The sequence below is a fragment of the Carcharodon carcharias genome, chromosome 20, assembly GCF_017639515.1.
Source record: "Carcharodon carcharias isolate sCarCar2 chromosome 20, sCarCar2.pri, whole genome shotgun sequence".
NCBI lineage: Eukaryota > Metazoa > Chordata > Chondrichthyes > Lamniformes > Lamnidae > Carcharodon > Carcharodon carcharias.
This window is the reverse complement of record NC_054486.1, coordinates 81,328,868-81,347,804: the sequence shown is the minus strand read 5'-3', so window position 1 is coordinate 81,347,804 and position 18,937 is coordinate 81,328,868.

Sequence of the window (18,937 nt, the reverse complement as noted above, 5' to 3'; positions counted from 1 at the left end):
GTGGCGTGGCATCGATCCATCTGCTGCCCTTTGCGTTCCACGTACTTGGGCCACATTGCTTTGCAAGGTTAGACTGTGTGGTGCCAAATGGGATGTAGGTAGCATTTGGCCAAGTGGGGGGGAACCAGGTCTGGCATCTTTGTGTGAGTGTGCGGCAGCTGTAGGTGGAGGCAGCACTGGAGCCCTGCAATGTCCCACGGGTTGGGGTGGGATGGCAGGGAAGAGATTCCAGGTACAAGTAGCACTAATCAATGCTCTTCTCTCCTTTTCAGGAGAAGAATGCACATAATGCCACCGCGCGGTTGAGGACTGGCAGGGGGACAGCCCAGTTGGCGATCATTAGCAAGTTTGAGCAAGAGGCCCTTGACCTGGAGTGGCCCATGTCCACCAGTGTGGGTGAGGCTGGGGTTCCACGGGCAGGTATGTTAGCCCAGCAGTGAGGTCACCATTAGTGTCCCAGCAGCCATGACACTGCTGAATGTTCAGTGATTGAAGTTTGCAACATGGCTTGACCATTGCTTATGGAAGGATGAGCACATAATGATCCGGGGACAGGGATGCACATTGACCATGTCTCCACATTAACTAATCAAATGTCCTTGTTCACTCCTTCAGCATCATGGGAGCAGGGCCAGGAGGAGGAGCCACAGGGGCCCCCTTTCACATCTGAAGTCTTTGACCCACCAACTTCACAGCATCTCTGCCAGGCAGGCACCAGAGCAGATACTAGCACCTCAGTGGGAATTAGATCATCGACTGGTGTCCTGGGCCACAGCGGTGAGGGCACTTCACAGTCGCTGGAGGAGCTGGCAGAGACAGAGAGTGCCCATGGCATCAGCAGACAGAGGACTGCAGGGAACCAGGGACGTGCTCAGTCGGTGGCTCTGGAGTCATCCATGAGGCAGCAAATGCTGGAAGTCCAACACGATGTGCGGGAGGATCTGGCGGAGATACATGAGGCTATGCTTGGCTTGGTCTCCATGGTGGAGGAGTCCACACGGACCATCGCCGATGCAATGAACCTCATGGCTGAGTGCCATATGCCTCCTCCATGGAGAGAGTGGTGACTCTTGTGGAGAGGCTCCTCCAGGAGACCAGTCAGAGTTTCCTGGGGATGTGCTCGGACCAGCAAGCCCCCAAAGTGGCATTGACCTCAGCTGGTCAGGGCCAGTGTGGGATATCGTCTGGGCAACAAGTTTCCCAGCTCGGTGCCCATCCATTCACAGTGACGAGGGAGGTCCGAAGCGATCTCACGTCAACGCAGCAGCTGCCTGTCGTCTCTGCGGGCTCCTCACAGGGTGCTCCGGTAGATGGTGGCAGCTCCTATGCCCCTCTGCCAGTGACCATTGCATCCAATGAGGCTGCGACAACTGGGGCGATGCCAGCTGTGGAACTGACCGCTCCCTCCCCGGCAGGACCAGGACAGGCTCCACGGGCCAGAGGACGGCCGCCAAGGTCATCAAGGCTAACAGGACAGCAGAGCGAGCAGGCTGTCTTAGATGCCAGTGCTAGCAAGGGGGCAGTACCTAGACGTAGCACCTGAAAGCATAAATTTAAGGCACCTTAGGCACACCATGTGTTTCTCACTGGTGCTTTTGTGTTGCCCCGCAATGAGGTCATGATTAGTTGGTGTGGTGTTGAACACCTTTGTCATTTTGTTTCCTTAAGTTCATTTTGTTATATCATTAAATTTAGACTTGTGACCGTGGCTGAGGATGGGGTGACTCTTCCTCTGCAGGTGAATGGTTACCCATGATGTCATGAGTGAGTTGCGTCACATTGAGCTTTATTGACAAGGGCCTTAGTTAATGTTCCTATCCAGGCAGATTTAGCACCCAGGTATCGAGTATGGAGCCTGCAGCGCAGGCTTGTGTTGATGGTCCATCTGCGCTATGCTAGCTAAGGTTCGTTGGATTAAAGCCTCCCGGATGTCCCTGCCTCTCTGGAGTATGGCCGGGTCAGTGTCTAACCCCTCAGCATTTCCCCGTGTGTGCTCATCCTTGGACTCACTGCTGGACTCATCGTGTGCAGCCGCAGCAACTGTGTCTACATCTTTTTTGTCCACATCGTCGCCCCTTTCCAGCGCAAGATTGTAGAGAGCGCAGAATGCAACCACTTTCAGCGACGCATGATCTGGGGGGTACTGGAGTGCACCCCCTGATTGGTCCAGGCATTGGAAGCGCATCTTGAGAAAACCAATGATTCTCTCCACTACAGCCCTTGTGGAGGCTTGGCTCCTATTGTACCGCTGCTCAGCCTCTGTTCTTGGATGGCGGAGAGGTGTCATGAGCCACCTTCTGAGGGGATAGCCCTTATCACCCAGCAGCCATCCATGCAGCTGGGCTGGAGCACTGAAGAGCCCTGGAACCTGGGAGTGTCTGAGGATCTAGGTGTTGTGGGAGCTGCCTGGGTACCTTGCACAGACTTGCAGAATCTGCATCCTGTGATCACACACTATCTGCACGTTCATGGAGTGGAAGCCCTACCTGTTGACGAAGGCACCGGGCTCACCTGCTGGCACCTTGATGGCCACATGTGTGCAGTCTATTGCACCTTGGATGCGGGGGAAGCCAGCAATGGCTGCGAAGCCTCTGGCTCACTGTGTCTGGCTTGCCTGGTCCCAACGGTAGTAGATGAAGGTCAATGCATGCCTGAACAGAGTGTCTGTGACCTGCTTGACACAAGTGTGGCACCGCAAAGGCCACCCACAAAGCCCTGGAAGGAGCCAGAGGCATAGAAGTTGAGGGCAGCTGTGATCTTTAGAGCCACTGGCATGGGGTGTCCACCCTCACAGTTAGCGGAGATCTCAGGCCCAATCATCCGACAGATATAGTTGACTGTCTCCCTTGAGAGATGGAGCCTCCTTCGACACTGCAACACAGACATATTGAGGTAGCTGCTTCGCTGCCTGTATACCCTGGCAGCAGGATAGTGGCATCTTCTGTGGCCCCTTCTGCTTTGGACTTCCTGCTGGCCCTGCACCCCTTGTGCCTGCGCCTCTCCTCCCAAAGGTGGCTCCCCTGGAGGCTGAATGTGCACTCCTGGCCTCCTCCCCTTTCTAGCCCTCCCTTCCTCCTCCAGTGGAAAGCACAACTCCCATTCCCAGGCTAAGGGAAGTCTCCCTGAAATTTGCAGGCCCCAAAAAGGATCTTTACTGTAGAGTGCTGACCTGAAGGTTGTGAGTCCTGTCCAAGCAGCTGGTATGAGCTTTGAAGTATTTCTGCTCACACGGGCAAGTATCAGTAACTTTCCATATTAAATATCTGACTGAGCACATTCGCAACCCCACTGACCCCTCTCATGCCGCCTGTGGATGAGGTTTATTCAAATATATCCTACCTGCCTGCCCATTGCGCCCATGTAATGACCTGAAGATTGCACGGGCCCCGAAAAATCGCTGTCCATTGGTGCCTCAAGGGCCTTAAGTGGCCCATTAATTAGTGGTGTGTGCACATCGAAAATGATCGCGCGCCCGCCCACTGAAATAGCACGATGGGGCGTGATGACGTTGGGACGCTCGCTGATGTCATCGCGTGTTATTTTGCGCGGCAGTGTGCGGGGCCGCCCCTGCAGTCCAACGGGAAAATTCTGCCCATTAACATTGATGGAAAACCTGTCGAAATCCTGGAAAATGGGAAGCAGTTTTTGGGATTTTCCACAATCTTTCTGCCTGCCTAAGTTCCCGTAAATGAATAGGAAATACCTCATGGAAATTCCTCGCTTTAAGTATTGTTGCCCAAGCTGCTTATAAAATACATGTATTAATATTACGTAAAAGTTTTATAAATATGGATCTTTTTGACAAGGTGTCACAAATATATTTGAAAATATCATTTCCATAAATTTCTTTTGTTCTAGAGTGCTTACTTACATATATATATATGGGACAGAAACAGGTCATTGGACCCAACAAGTCCATACCAATGTTTACACTACACACTAACAACCCCAGTGCTTTTTAAAATGGGCTTATTAACTTGCATTGCTACTTTTAGGCACAAATTTTACAGTGGTAATGACAGCTAAGCTATCTGTATTTGTCATCTTTAATCCTTGAACTGACTGAAACTACTGGATCCCGTAATGTGCAGAATTTAAAAAAAAAATTCATTCATGGGATGTGGATGTCACTGGCTAGGTCAGCCTTTTTTGCCCATCCCTAACTGCCCTTGAGAAGGTGGTGGTGAGCTGCCTTCTTGAACCGCTGCATTTCATGTGGTGTGGGTACACCCACAGTGCTGTTAAGGAGGGAGTTCCAGGATTTTGACCCAGCAACAATGAAGGAATGGCGATATATTTCCAAATGGGGTGGCGAGTGGCTTTGAGGGGAACTCCCAAGTGGCGGTGCTCCCATTTGTCTGCTGCCCTTGTCCTTCTAGATGGTAGTGGTCATGGGTTTGAAAGGCGCTGTCTAAGGAGCATTGGTGAGTTCCTGCAGTGCATCTTTTAGATAATACACTCTGCTGCTACTGTGCATTGGTGTGGAGGGCATGAATGCTTGTGGAATAGGGTGCCAATCAAGTGGGCTGCTTTGACCTGGATGGTGTCAAGCTTCTTGAGTGTTGTTGAAGCTGCACTTATCCTGGCAAGTGGGGAGTATTCCATCACACTCTTGACTTGTGCCTTGTAGATGGTGGACAGGCTTTGGGGAGTCAAGAGGCGAGTTACTTGCCACAGGATTCCTAGCCTCTGCCCTGCTCTTGTAGCTATGGTATTTATACAGCTAGTCCAGTTCAGTTTCTGGTTAATAGTAACCCCCAGGATGTTGATAGTGGGGGATTCAGTGATGGTAATGCCACTGAATGTCAAGGGGTGATGGTTAGATTTTCTCGTGTTGGAGATGGTCATTGGTCATTGCCTGGCACTTGTGTGGCACGAATGTTACTTGCCACTTGTCAGTCCAAGCCTGGATATGGCCCAGGTCTTGTTGATTTGGACATGGACGGCTTCAGCTTCTGAGGAGTCACGAATGGTGCTGAATATTGTGCTATCATCTGTGAACATCCCCACTTCTGACCTTATGATGGAAGGAAAGTAATTGACGAAGTAGCTGAAGATGGTTAGGCCTAGGACGCAGCAGTTATTCTAACTTCTTTCTTAATATCAAATGGATGTCCTAATCATTGATTTTGCTATCTGTAAAATTAAAAAAATGAAAAGTCGAGGGATTCAATGATTTGTACTTTACAATTTGCTGTCTGTGAGAATCCTTCAATGTGATTTTCTGACTACCCTGCTTGGTGACATCACTGTTACTAAATACCCGGAGAGCCTCTTGACTTGGTACCAGAAAGATTGGCAAAAGTGAAATCCACAAGATCTTCCTTCAAGGTCAACAATGAGTGCCATACTTCACAATTGACTACAAAATCAATCCTTTTGTGTTTTATGTATCTGTACACCCAGAACCCTCTTTTTCTTCTACCACAATTAGATTCTTATTTTTCTTGCATCATGTACCCTCCTTATTTTCCTTACCAAACCTACAACCTTAGGCTAATCTGCATTCCCCAAGTTTATTAATGTCTCCCTCTGTATTGTTCATCTGAATGAACTACGCAGCACAATTTGGTGCCATCCGCAAATTTTGAAGTCATGCTCATTCCTGGGCCTGGGTGACCACCTTTAACCCTCCATTTTTTTCATTCATAGCCAGTTTCTATCCATTTTGCTACTTGTGCCCTGAATCCAGAGGTTTTTACCTTAGTCACAGAAACATAGAAAAATAGAAGCAGGAGGGAGGTCATTTAGCCCTTCGAGCCTGCTCCACCATTCAGTGTGATTATGGCTGATTCCCTATCTCAAAGCCATATTCCCACTCTCTTTCCATACCCCTTGATGCCTTTAGAGTCTAGAAATCTATCTATTTCCTTCTTAAATGTATTCAGTGACTTGGCCTCCAAGGCCCTTTCATCGCCATTACCTCTGCATTTATCAGGTAAATCATCTGTCCCTTAGTAGCCTTATTCCTACCCTGATTTTTATTTTATTATTTATGTACCTTTGTAATTTTCTAATATTTCTTTTTATATTCCTCGATGATTTAATTTCATCTCCAAACTGCTTTCAAATTTCTACAAATATCTGTTCAAGTTTTCCAGTGTAGCCCTCCTCTTTGTTTATCCTTTGTCATGTCCATCTTGGTCTTTAAGTTAGCTGCTTCTGTTGATTTCTATTTCTTTGTGGTTAATGCAGCAAGGGGATCCAGTCCACAGACAAGTTTATAAACATTTGAAATCCACATTCTTGTTTGACCCACTGGGAGAATTGAGAGTGGAACACATTGGTCAGTTATCCCTTCAATTGACCATCTGGCTGTGATGCAGATATTCATTTTGAAATTATGCTTTTGAATTAGGGAGTGAATTTCTGCAGGGGTTTCCCCAAACATCTGTTACAAATTTTGGTAGAAAAGCCATTGAAATCCCAGACGAAGGTGCATAAGTGTCTTCCAGAATTTTCATAGCTCTCCTGCTGAGGTTATGATGTCTGACTGGGGAGGGTTTTGTGGAAATTCATTTATGTAATGCTTTGAAAGTGTAGCTACTAATGCACACTTATTCTTTTTTGAATGTTCATTACTTTCTGGACAGTTCAGTGACATCTCAACTGGAGGATGTGTCCCAGAGCCTCTCTGTCATGGCGAAAATCCCAGAAATGGCCTGAAATTCTAAGTCCCGCCCCTGAACACAGCATGTTCCATTTTCGCAAGGGTAGGAATGAAGTTGGGCTGGGGTTCGCTCTTGCACATCTCCCAGAGGCAGCTGCCCATTTAAATCACCAGCTGCCTCCACTGAAGTGGGATTTTGGTAGGCCAGGAGTTGAAACTCAAAGTGTGCAGATTAGACCAGGTATGGGGAGGTCTGAACTTGGTGAATTTGTTTGGATAGCCAGGTTATCCCTTTGGAAAAGTAAGGAACCTCTTTGGGAGAGGTAAGGCACCTTTGGGATTATTAAATGTAAATATGATTATGCATAAAAACTGCATAAACTCATTGGGCAGGATTTTCTGGCCCCTCCTGCTGGTGGGATCTTCTCATCCCACAGAAGTCAATGGACTTTCGGCTGGCTCGCCGCATCTGTCCCACCATGCCAGGGCCAGAAAATCCCAGCCATTGGAACTTACTAGCTGTCAAAGGTCTGTCAAAGCTGTCAAAGAACTGTCAAAGATGCAAATGCATTGTCAAAGCATACTAGGTGAGATGGCAACAGATGGGGTAAATGCAAAGGGTGGTGAGGGGCATGGATTGGCATGAGTTGACAGTAAGTTGGCACAGGGGCTTTAAACGGTCATGGGGATGTGGGGGAATTAGGGGTTCTGAGGGGCCTTGGGGAGTGGGTAGAGGGGTATGCATTGGCATAGGGGGTATGAGGGGCCTTGGGGGTTAGGTGGGGCCCTGAGGCGACATAGGTTGGAATGGGGAGTATGGGAGGGTAAGGGCTTGAGGGCTGTTTTTTGTTTTATTCTTTTTCAAAATTCTTAATTCAACACAGTGCTGGAGCACAGAGGCAGGCCCTCTGCCCAGCCCATCTCCGCACCCGGCAGCCTCCACACTCGTTCCAGGGATGAAGGGCCTGACTTCTAATCAAACCCACCACCCCCCTCACCCTTGAACAAAATTGTGACCTGTGGGCTTCCAGTTTTAAAGATGGGGTTTGCAGGACTGGGAATTCTCCCGTCTCTGTGGACCCATCCCAGGAGCGAAACTCTGAGTCCTAGAATTTGAACTTGAAGCCTTCTGTCACATGAATGCATCTTAACATTACTAATGAAAGTGGAGTTTTTAAAATTAAGTTCTGGAATATTTTTCTAGATTTATATTTTATGTTATTCAAGCCTGGCTGATTGCTTTCTGTTGATGGTACTTTTACGGTCCCAAAAACAGAGGAACAATCATGCTCAATGGAATCTTTAATTACCTCGGTTAAGTAGTTTAACCTTAAGTTTCATTTCCAATCAAATATTTACTCAGCAACTGTTAAAGAGATGATCAAAATAGCATCAGTTGCTCTCAGTGTCAGCCTGATCCATATTATCTATTACCCTGTGTGGAAAATGTCATGTTATCTTGATTGAGGCTTGTTAATTTTGAAGGCAGTGAACCCAAAATTACACACAATATTCTAATTGTGGCCTCACCAATGATCTATGCAAGGTTAGAATAAATTATTTCCACTTATATTCAAGTGTCCTTGAGATATATCCCAGTACTGGATTAGCCTCACTCACAGTTTAACAATTAATGGCTGCTTACTCTTATTTTAAAGGGATAATTTCACCATCAATACTTCCTTGTAGGAATCAAAGTTCCAAAGAATTATGCTTATCAACTCTTTTTTTTTTACCTCTATTTCTATTTTGCCAAACATTTTAAACAGTGAGTTTAAATCTTAATTGTTAATTCATACCAATGCCTGGGTAGTCTGATGGATGATAACTTTAGTTTGGGCACAGTTCTTCGGGGATTCACAGGGAAGAGGAAAGGAGACCATTGTCTTTCATTTTCCTGCAATGACAGTAAAGCAGCAGTGGGGAACCTTTTTCTTATCAAGGGTCACTCACATATAAAAAACAACTTAATTTAATTTTTTTGGAAAGAATACAGAAGCATTCAACTCATCCATTGCTTTACTGTGAGGCTGAGTCTGTTTTTCCTTAATGAGCCTTGTGATGTCTGCTGGCACTGATGATGTTGCTACTTACAATGGTTTTTCTCTCTCTCTGTCTCTCTCTCTCCTTTCCCACTGTCTCTCTCTCTCTCTCACCCTCCCTCTCGCCTTCCTCTCACTCCCTCACTCTCTCTCTCTCTCTCTCTCTCGCTCTCTCCTTTCCCACTCTGCCTCAGCCCCAAACCAGCCCAGGACAGTGACTCAACAACCCAAGGCTCTAGCCAACTCCCAGTCCGAGAAAGCACCTGAGCCTGAAGCCTGGGCCTGTTCCTCAGTCTGCAGGGGCTGAGCCCCTGCCCTGGGACACCAATGGAACTGGAAGTGGGAGGGTTGGGTTGGGGGGGCGGGGGTGCGATGAGCTGCTGATAAAGCCAGGTGTCCTGCTTTCTTTCTCTCCCACCCCAGGTTACTAACACTTCACCACCCGATTAGCAGCCAGCAGCTTCCCATCCCTGCCATCTGCCCTGGCTCCTGGATCTCAGGCTTTGCTCCCTCCTCACAGCCTGGGCCTCTGGTGATTGCGGCCGAGGCTCGGGCATCAGAACATGGTGGCAGCTGGCCCAGAATACAGCATTTTGGGGTTGGGGCGGGGCCGGATTTCAACAGCTCTCGGGAAATGGGATGGGAAATGCCAGGCCTGAAATTGCGGAGACACTTGTGTCACATGCACGCGATATGTTTTTTTTGAAATCTCACTGCAGGCCGGAGGAAAAAGTGCAACGGACCGGATCCAGCCCCCGTCCTGGGGGTTCCCCGCCCCTGAGTAAAGTTTCATTAAAGGAATATGCTCAGATAGATATTTCTTCACATATTTGAGCTACTAGCATGAAAAAGATGGGCTAAGTCAGCTCTTGTGCAGAATCCAGGATCAAGCAGTGACATGTACTTGTATCAAAAATTAAATATCTTTAGGAAGCAGGGCCCTGGCATCCCTTCACCAGTCACCCAGCACCTTGAAAGGGGAAGCAACTTCAAAGCATGCAAACCAGTATATTAAAGCTCCTTACATGAGAATTTGGATTAAGCAGCTCATAAGTATTCAGTAATGGATTTTGATATTTAAAATATCAAAATAGCAGTGCCACCTGCCCATTACATTCAAGACAGATATTTGTCAGATGAGGAAACTGAAGCTTGGGACATCAAAACTTCTGAATAACATTAGCTGGAGGTTGAGTATATAATTATATTTAATTATCTATGACCTTCACTTGGTTGTGAGAAGTAAGCAGTTGCTACTGAAGTGCTGCATCTCTGATTGGTGAACCTGTCATTCGTTGGGCTATGTTATATGTTTCTATTGTGTCAGAATGGTGGCAATGGACATCCACATTCTGTGGTGCTCAAAATATATTCAGTAGCATTCCTAATACTGCAGCCCATTTAATGAAGGCTCAAATCCACACTTGCCTATTGTTTAATGACCAACTAATGAATATGTGCCTTTGGAAGCAAAATCTTCCATATCATTGATCTCCTATCTAAATGGTTTAAAGCTGTCTGCTTGGACCTGAAACAAAGGCCCAACCAATCTCTTTCCACCACCACCTTCATCTGCCTGGCTGAACTTGTTCTCACATTGAACAGTTTCTCCACTCACCTGCTCCAAGAAAAAAGGTGTTGCTATGGGAACTCATATAGGTTTGAATTATGCCTGCCTTTCTGTGGGATATGGAACTTTCTTTGTTCCAGTCCTACTCAGGTCCCTTCCCTTACCTGATTTTCCAGTACATTGATGACTATAATGTGCTGTTTTCTGCTGTCACCCTGAACTGGAAAAGTTAATCAAATTTCCTTCCGATTTTCCACTTCTCTCACCTTCACATGGTCTATCGCTAACTCTTCCTTGACCTCTCAGGCTCTATTTCTGGCTATGAACCAATAATCATAATGCGCCTGATTCCCACAGCTACATTCACTGCACTACCACACACCCAACTTCCTTAAGGATTCCATTCCATTCTACCAGTTTCTCCATCTCCGCCACATCTGTTAAGATGATGCAACCTTCCACACCAGTGAACACGGAGGGGAACCGGCCCGACGTGCTTCTTTCCAAACTTCCCACAAATCCTGCCTCCAAAGCCACCTCCTGGGGGGCTTGTAAAGTTCCACCTAAAGAGAGAAAGAAGTTTAGGGAGGGAATTCTAGAGCATAGGGCTTAGACAGCAGAAGACTTGACCATAAATGATGGAGCAATTTCAATCAGGAATTCTCAAGGGGCTAGAATTGAGAAGTAGAGGTATCTTGAAGGCTTGTAAGGTAGGAGGGGATTACAGAGTTAGGGATGTGCATGGCCATAAAAGGATTTGAAAACAAGGATGAGAATTTTAAAATCGACGCTTTGTCGTACCTGGAGCCATGGTAGCTCAGTGAGCCTAAGTTTGATGAGTAAACGTGGCTTGGTTAGGTTATCAACAGCTGTGTTTTGGATGAGCACAAGCTTATAGAGTTTAAAAAGTGGGAGTCCTACCAGAGTGCATTGAATTAGTCGAGCCTGGAGGTAACAAATGTCTGAATGAGCAGAAGATGAGCTGAGGCAGGAGTGGAGGTGGGTGATATATGGAGCTAAAGTGGCTGGCCTTGTTGATGAGGAAGATTATGGTGTCAGAAGGTAAGGTGCCAGCCAGGAGAGCATTGGAATAGTTGAGTCTTGAGGTAAAACAGGCATGGATGAAGTATAAGATGGCCAGTGAAATATCCTAACAGGTTGTGCAGTTTTAACTAGTTAAACTGCAACAGTACTCCTATTCACATTTGAGAGTTGCTCAGCCTTATCCACCTAGCACCTAAGTTCTCTGACTTTGATCCATTGAGTATCTCCCTGTGAAGAGAGTGTGCACTCCATTAAGAGGGAATTTAAATTCTACTGAAGCGTATGTCCCAGTATTTTTGGTTGGATTATTTAGCAAATGTTGTCCAATCGCAGAATCACATCTAATATTGGACACTGTGTTTTGAGTTTTGCAGGCACGGGCTGGTTGGAGATTTCTAATCATGGTAAAAGACTTTTGCCTGTGATGGAAAGTCTGCCTCAGGGCTACCCAAAAATGCTGGTGGGCATTTTAAATTACATCTAACTGATCTCTCAAATATGCAGTTTGGCTGCCCACTGTGTGGCTGTGGCAGCTTACCACATTCCTGCCCACCCTGAGGAATTTTCCCTGGCAATGAGAATATGTTGAGTGAGACCCACTAATAACATATTTAAAGATACAATTATCAAGCTAAGTAGTCACAGCAAGTTTCTCATTTCAGTGACGCATATTAATCTATCTTGCAGCTTTAAACAAAATATATTTTTAAATGAACAAGAATAAAACAAAATGGAATTGATAATGAGTCAGAGTTCTTTTTAGCCAATTAAAGTTGCACTAATACGGAAACTTGCTTTTTAATGGAAACAATTGTGTGAAGTTTTTTTTTGTTTAACAATTTATTATAAGCAATTTTTAAAAATGCCAAAATATTGAGAGAAAGTTATAAATAGCTATGAATTATAAAAACTACCCAAGCATTTGTCAAGCAATATTGCTGAAAAAAGAGACATGTCTAAGCTTTTTGTTTTGCACTCACCAGGACACTCGCAAGAATACCAATATAAGGGGGAAAACAACAATTTATACTGTATGTGAAGAGAGTGCTGATTGCATGGCATGTGGCGTTGCCATGGAGGATGCACCACTGATGGTAACTGACAGTTAACTGCCAAGAATTGTGTGAAATTTAAACCAGGCAGCTTGACCCTGATTGGTCAAGGCATTGCCCTGAGGAATGAGTCAGCGAATGGCAGTCACTTATTTTGTTTAGCTGAAACAAGCACGATGTATGTGTGTGTCTGCAAAGAACAGGGCCCTGTGTATTAATATATGTAGCTTCCAGTACACACAAATGTGCCACACTGCGAGCCCAACTGACCATCTTAAATTGGTTGTCAGTGTAATTCTTAGCACACTGAGGATTATTTAGCAAATGTTGTCCAATCGCAGAATCACATCTAATATTGGACACTGTGTTTTGAGTTTTGCAGGCGCGGACTGGTTGAGTACGGTCTGTACCCTGCCCATTGCGAACAGCAGCTGGCACATGCTGTTTGATACAATCTGCCAGTCTTTGGGATGTACGGATGTGCGAGTGTCCTGATGAGTGCAAGACGAAAAGCTTAGACATGTCAAACGATATTTATATTGTTGATTTTTCTAATGTTAAATGTTGCAACGTCCCACAACAAAATGTTTCATTTACAAACTTTAGCATTAAGATAACCTTCTCCACAAAAGGTGTATATCAAAATAAATGAATTTCAGGGAATAAAATCCCACAGGACATTGAAGGAAGAGTCATCTTGAGCCACTATTTTATCCCTTTTAGTGAACTGTGATACAGCAACATTAGTATAGCCTTGCGATCAGCTTTGCAATTGTTCTGTCAGCCAGGGGTGATGCATTGTCCGGATCAGTCTACAGTAAGCAAAGGGCAACAAATAAAACAATCACCTTTATTAGTAGTCAGTGAAATGAATAAACAAATTCCTCAGAAAGTCACATTTAAACTATTATATATGTTATCAATGACAGTATCTGATGTATCATTTTGATATGTGGTGGTTGTCATAAGAATTGTGTGGATGGTTACATGTGAATTATATTAATAAGTTGTCTGCTGAGATAATTGTATAAATCAATGCAAAGACATTAAGGAATAGTCCTTTCACTTAAACCTACCAAGTGATTAGCAGGCAAACAGGACTGTCTGTTTACCTTTATTGATCTGTAATGATGAAGAAGCTAGTGAAACTGTGATTTCATTAACAAGGTATCAGTGCAGCAGAAGAGGGATATAATTTAACCTTATTGCCAATGGACTAAAATGACTATCTACTGAAACAAACTTTGAGCACATGGAACTGATTGGGTGACATGGGGGCACAGTGGTATAGTGGTAATGTCACTGGCCTAGTAACCCAGAGGCCTATGCTAATGGTCTGGGGGCATGGATTTGAATTCTACCACAATAACAGGTGGAATTTAATTTCAATTAATTAATAAAAATTGGATCTGATTAGTGTGTGGAAATGGTTTTGTAATTGAAGAATACAAATTTTTATATTATTACACCTATCTTAAGTGGACTCAGGTTTTGATATATATATATAAATTCAATCATGAGTAAATATAAATGTTGCTATATTTTTCCCCACATGTAATAATTAGTATTGTTTCAAATACTGGGTTCATTTGAATCTTAAGACCTGTAAAAATGTTATTCCATCACTTGGAACCGTTGATTCAGGACTCTGATTAGGCTAATACCAGATTAAAGCAGATGAAATTACACTGACCTCCTGTGCTGAACTTTGTATTTACCAGTTCTGCATACTATGGTAGAATTTTCCTAGCGTTGGGGTGGTGGGAATGGAGGAGGAAGGGAGGTCCCTAAAAAATAGATGGGAGCCACTTTGGGATGGATCCCCGATGAATTCTCATTGCTGGGGCAGATTCCCCAGGATGGGCAGGAATACAGATCAGTTGCCAGCAGCCAGACTGCATATTTGAGGCACCAAATAGAGGCCATTTAAAATGTTCGCTGGCATTTTGCCGACAGCGTGGGAGCCAGAGGCTCCACCTCCCAAAGACGGGACTGCCGACAGCAAAGCGGCCCAAGAGCTACTGCCCGAGGGGGTTCCCCCTTCAATCGGAGGGAATCTACTAGCATGAGTGCTTCTAAAAAGTTTAAGTATAATCACCCCTCGGGGAGGGCGCTTCCATTTTAATGTGCCCTCGCATTGTCGAAACTGCCTCAGCAGAGCCCACCTCTCTCTTGGTGGGGTGGGGGGTGTGTGCCGAGGGGTGGGAGCTGCCCACCATGTAATTGAATGGTGGTTTTCCAGTCCTTCAGAAGAATAGCTGGCCGCTGGCAACTGCGGGCTCAGGAGACCCATTAGGTTCTGACGCGGGGGTCCCGAAGTTCGTGGGAAAAACCCTGCCCTTCCCATCAACTATCAGTATATTTTTGGAAAACCTTTTAGCAGATTCCTCAGTTCTAACTGGCATCATATTTAACATTTGCCTTACATTTAAATGGAGTTTTGGCCTTTCAGCACTTCAGTTGCTTTATACTGTGACAGATCCACACTCTATTAAATGTCATAATGATCGAATTTCTCCATTACACTTGCTGTTGGTTGTCGAGATGTAGCACATTGACAGCAGATGGACAGGGGTGTTTTAATTGAAAATCCTTTCAAGCTCCAACAAGAAGATAATTGCAGCATTTCTGAGGAAAAGTACCTTGCATTTCGGTTAATCACTAACAGTATGTTATTGTAAAGGTGAACATTTTGAGAAAAAATCTAAAGGTCTCTGTTGTAAATTACTGCAGTTAAAGGTTGATGGTGTCATTTAAAAAAATGAATTGGTAATGGAACAAGTATTTTTACAGGTTTCAGGGAAAACTTTCTTCCATTTATCTAACAGGGACTTGTGGATGTGGCAATTATATTAGCCGAAAAGAGGTAGCTTACCTTACAACAATAACCACACTTCAAAAAGTACTTCATTAGTTGTGAAGTGTCTTGTCTGTCTTGAGGACATGAAAGATTCAATTAGAAATCCAATTCTTTTTAAAAAGAAACAAGTCAAATTAAGCTTTCAGTGAAAATAGCCTTGTCAACGTGAGCCCTAGCCCTTGATCATATCGAGCAAAGCATTGGAGTGGCATTATTAGCCATCTGCTCTTGCCAACATTTATTAAGAAAGGTGGCATTTGGCGAAAAAACTAATGGGCAAGTTTTCAATAAATCCAATCGGATCTTTCTCATGGTTCATTCCGTACTCTTTTTACTGTGCTAGTCAAAGAATCTGTAGAACATTTTTAAAACCATAACTCATCAAGAATGGGTATTTGGGTAGATCAAATTAGCAGAACTAACTCCCTGTTTTTAGAGCATGGAGCAAGCACTTTTAAACAGTTGGAGAGTAACTTCACTGCAAACAATTTTGGTAGCTTTCCGCTGGCCATATCCAGCCTGCCCAACAATGTGTCATCTTAGGGTCTGGGCTTTGAGCTCTCACTGGAGCCAGGAAAAGAGGCAGGCAGGTGCTAAAATAGCGCCACATGTCTGCACACTTCTTCCCTGGCTCCATCTCACCCCAGGCCATTTTCCCAGAGATGGGGTTTGTGGAGTGGGGGTGGGGTGGGGTGGGGGGTGTGGCAGTGGGGTGGGGTGGGGGTGTGGCAGTGGGGTGGGAGGTGTGGCGGGGTGGAGTTGGAAAAGGGGTTATTGGCGGCAGGAATGTTCCAGCCACCTTGCAGCTTCCCAGAGGCGGTGGTGGCCAGTTTAGCTCTCTGCGGAGGCCACATCCCAGTGACAGAGTGAGGGGCCTGCATTCCAGGCAGTCTCAGATGAAGCCCTCCACACCTGTCTGGTGCAGCTGGAGCCTGTAGAGGTGATCTCTCCCAAACTCATTGTGGCGGCCTGGCTGCAAAGACTAGCTTTTATTTCAAATTTTAAAAAGTGAGAAAAAGGGTCACTCTGTTTGGACATGGTATATCCCTCACTTACTTGCTATGGCATCTTGCTTTGAAGCTGGAAGGCCTTTAATTGGCCCTCCAGCTTTGAGAACCCACCCACCATACTCAATTGGATAGTCAGTCCACCCTAAGGTCATTTATTGGCTGCTCCAGAGAAAATCACAATGGGCAGAATATTTCGCTTGGCGTGTGGGCGCGCACCTAACCTGCTCGAGTGTGAAATAGCACGTGATATTTCAGTCGGCGGACGCACGCAAGAGATGGCAGTGCGCCAGCTGACAATTAAGAGGCCTATTAAGGCTGTTAACGTAGTAATGAACGGTGATTTTCATTGTTCATCCAATGTTACGGTTGGCAGGTGGGTGAGCGAATCAGCCAGGCAGCCTTTACTCATCTAAGGGCAAGGAGAGGTTTCTGATATTAATTTAAAAAAAGATAAAAATGTTGGGACAGAATTTACATCGGCCGTATGGTCAAGTGACTAATCCCGACGTGTGGACATTTTCTTCGGCATTTGAAAATCTTTATTTATGGCTTTTGAATTCTTCAGCTCCCCGAGGCAGCTCTCTGCCTTCAGGGAGCTTTCTGTGAGTGCTCCTCCGCACCTGCACTGACTTCAGCGCTCGCCTTCCTCCTGCCCCCACCCTGGCAGCACTGGGCATTTCAGAGCGCCTTTCGCACTGGCTGGCCGTTAATTGGCCACCCGGCGTGAAATCGTGGTCGGGGGCCGATCACGGGAGATGGCCCGGTTCCGGGCTGCTCCTGGGCCTGTCGACCGTGCCTGCATGACCAACTCAAAATCCTGCCCAATGAGTTAGTTCCCCCCACACAATGTGGGCTTCAGCCGCCCACAAGGAAAATCCTGCCTTACAATTTGTTAATATAATTAATCAATGTGAAAATGACATTTTTGATTCGCACCATAGGGCAGAATTGTATAATCGGTGAGCAGGGGGTGGGGCCCACTCGCCGATGCGTAAAATGATGCGGGATGATGTCGGGCGGAACCCCCAATGTTATCCCGCCCCATTTAAATTTTCAGGAAGGTGGGGGCGCAACAAAATCAGCTGCGGGCCCGCTGACCTGTCAATGGCCAATTGAGGCCATTGACAGGATCATTTAAATAATTAAAGGACCTGCCCTTCCAACCTTAAGGTTGCCGGGTAGGCTAGGAGCCCCGGCGGCAACTAGAAAGAACATGAAACCTCATCCAGCGGCGGGATGAGGTTTCATGTAGGGATTTAAAAATGTTAATAAAGTTGTTATGGAAATTATGAACATGTCCCATGACTTTGTCACATGAGGGGACGTGTAAGGGATTTTTCTTTTCTTTGCTTTCAGTATTTTTAAAACTCGAGGTGATCTCCCTGAGGCTGCACTTATGTCAGGGAGATGAGTGCAGTCTATTGTGCACATGCGCGAAAGAGCGCAGTCTCGATTTTAGAGATTCTCCCTGCCTGGACAGGGAGCGCATAGCGCCTACCGACAGACGTCACGCTAGACGTGCCTTAATTGGCCTCCCCACGTAAAATGACGGCGTGGCCCCGATTGCTGGCAGCGATCAGCTCCGCGCCTGCCCACGAATGGGTCAGGCCCGCCCGCCTGACGAATGGAAAATTCTGCCCATATTGTCTGACAGCCCAACCCTTTTTAAAGCTCTACAGTTGTAACGATTAAAAATATTAAATGCCTGTTTACTGCCCAAGATGACGATTAACCCTCAGTTAATGTCAAAAATCACAAATGACTACCGTGTTAGTGCCTTTCAAATTGATAAATGGTTACTTAATCATTTTAAATCTTTTTAAAATCTATATAGTGCCAGCACATTAAATAAAACTAGCTATTAACTAGCCTAGGTTTCCTTTCCATGCTCCTGGAACAATTTTGAAGGGATTGCAGGAACAGAGAGAACTGAATGTGTATGTACACAGGTGTTTGAAGGTGCTGAGACAGGTTGTGAAAGATATTAATAAAGGAAGGCTTCCTTGGTATTATAAACAAAGGCATAAGAGCACAAAAGCAAGTAAGTTATGCCAAAGCTTTATAATTCAATGGTTAGGTCCTAGCTGGAGTGCTGCATTCCATTCTGGACACAACACTTTAGGAAGAATGTCAAGGCCTTGGAGAGGGTGCAGAGGAAATTTACTAAAATGGTATCAGGATGCAGGACTCAAGTTATGTGGAATGACTAGAGAAGCTAGTGTTGCTCTCCCTAGAGCAAAGTAGGTTAGGGGAGATTTAAAAGAGGTGTTCAAAATCTTGATGGGTTTGATATAATAAATAAGGAGTGGGACAAGGGTCTGTAAGTGGAGGACACAAATTTAAAGTGTTAGGCAAAGGAACCAGAGGTGAGTTGAGGAGAAAATTTCACAGTGACATATTATGATCTGGAATGCACTGCCTGAAAGGAGTGGAAGACTGATGGAAGTAGATTCAGTAATAACTTTGAAGGGAATTGGTTAACTACTTGGAGTAGTGGGGCCTGGTACATAAAGGGTTAATGTGGGACTGAGTACAGCGCTGGCCACATAGTGATGTAAGAAGACACATGATCCAGAGCCAGGGCCAGTCTAGTGATGGACAGAGTTGGGTAAAGACCTAGGCTGGAGTCAGCTCCATACCTGTACCCTCTACTGTAAATATGTGCATAGTTATGAGTTACTAATAAAAATTTGCTGTTAACACACTCTAGACTACGAAGCCAATTTCATGGTGTCCAAAGCAGGATTCT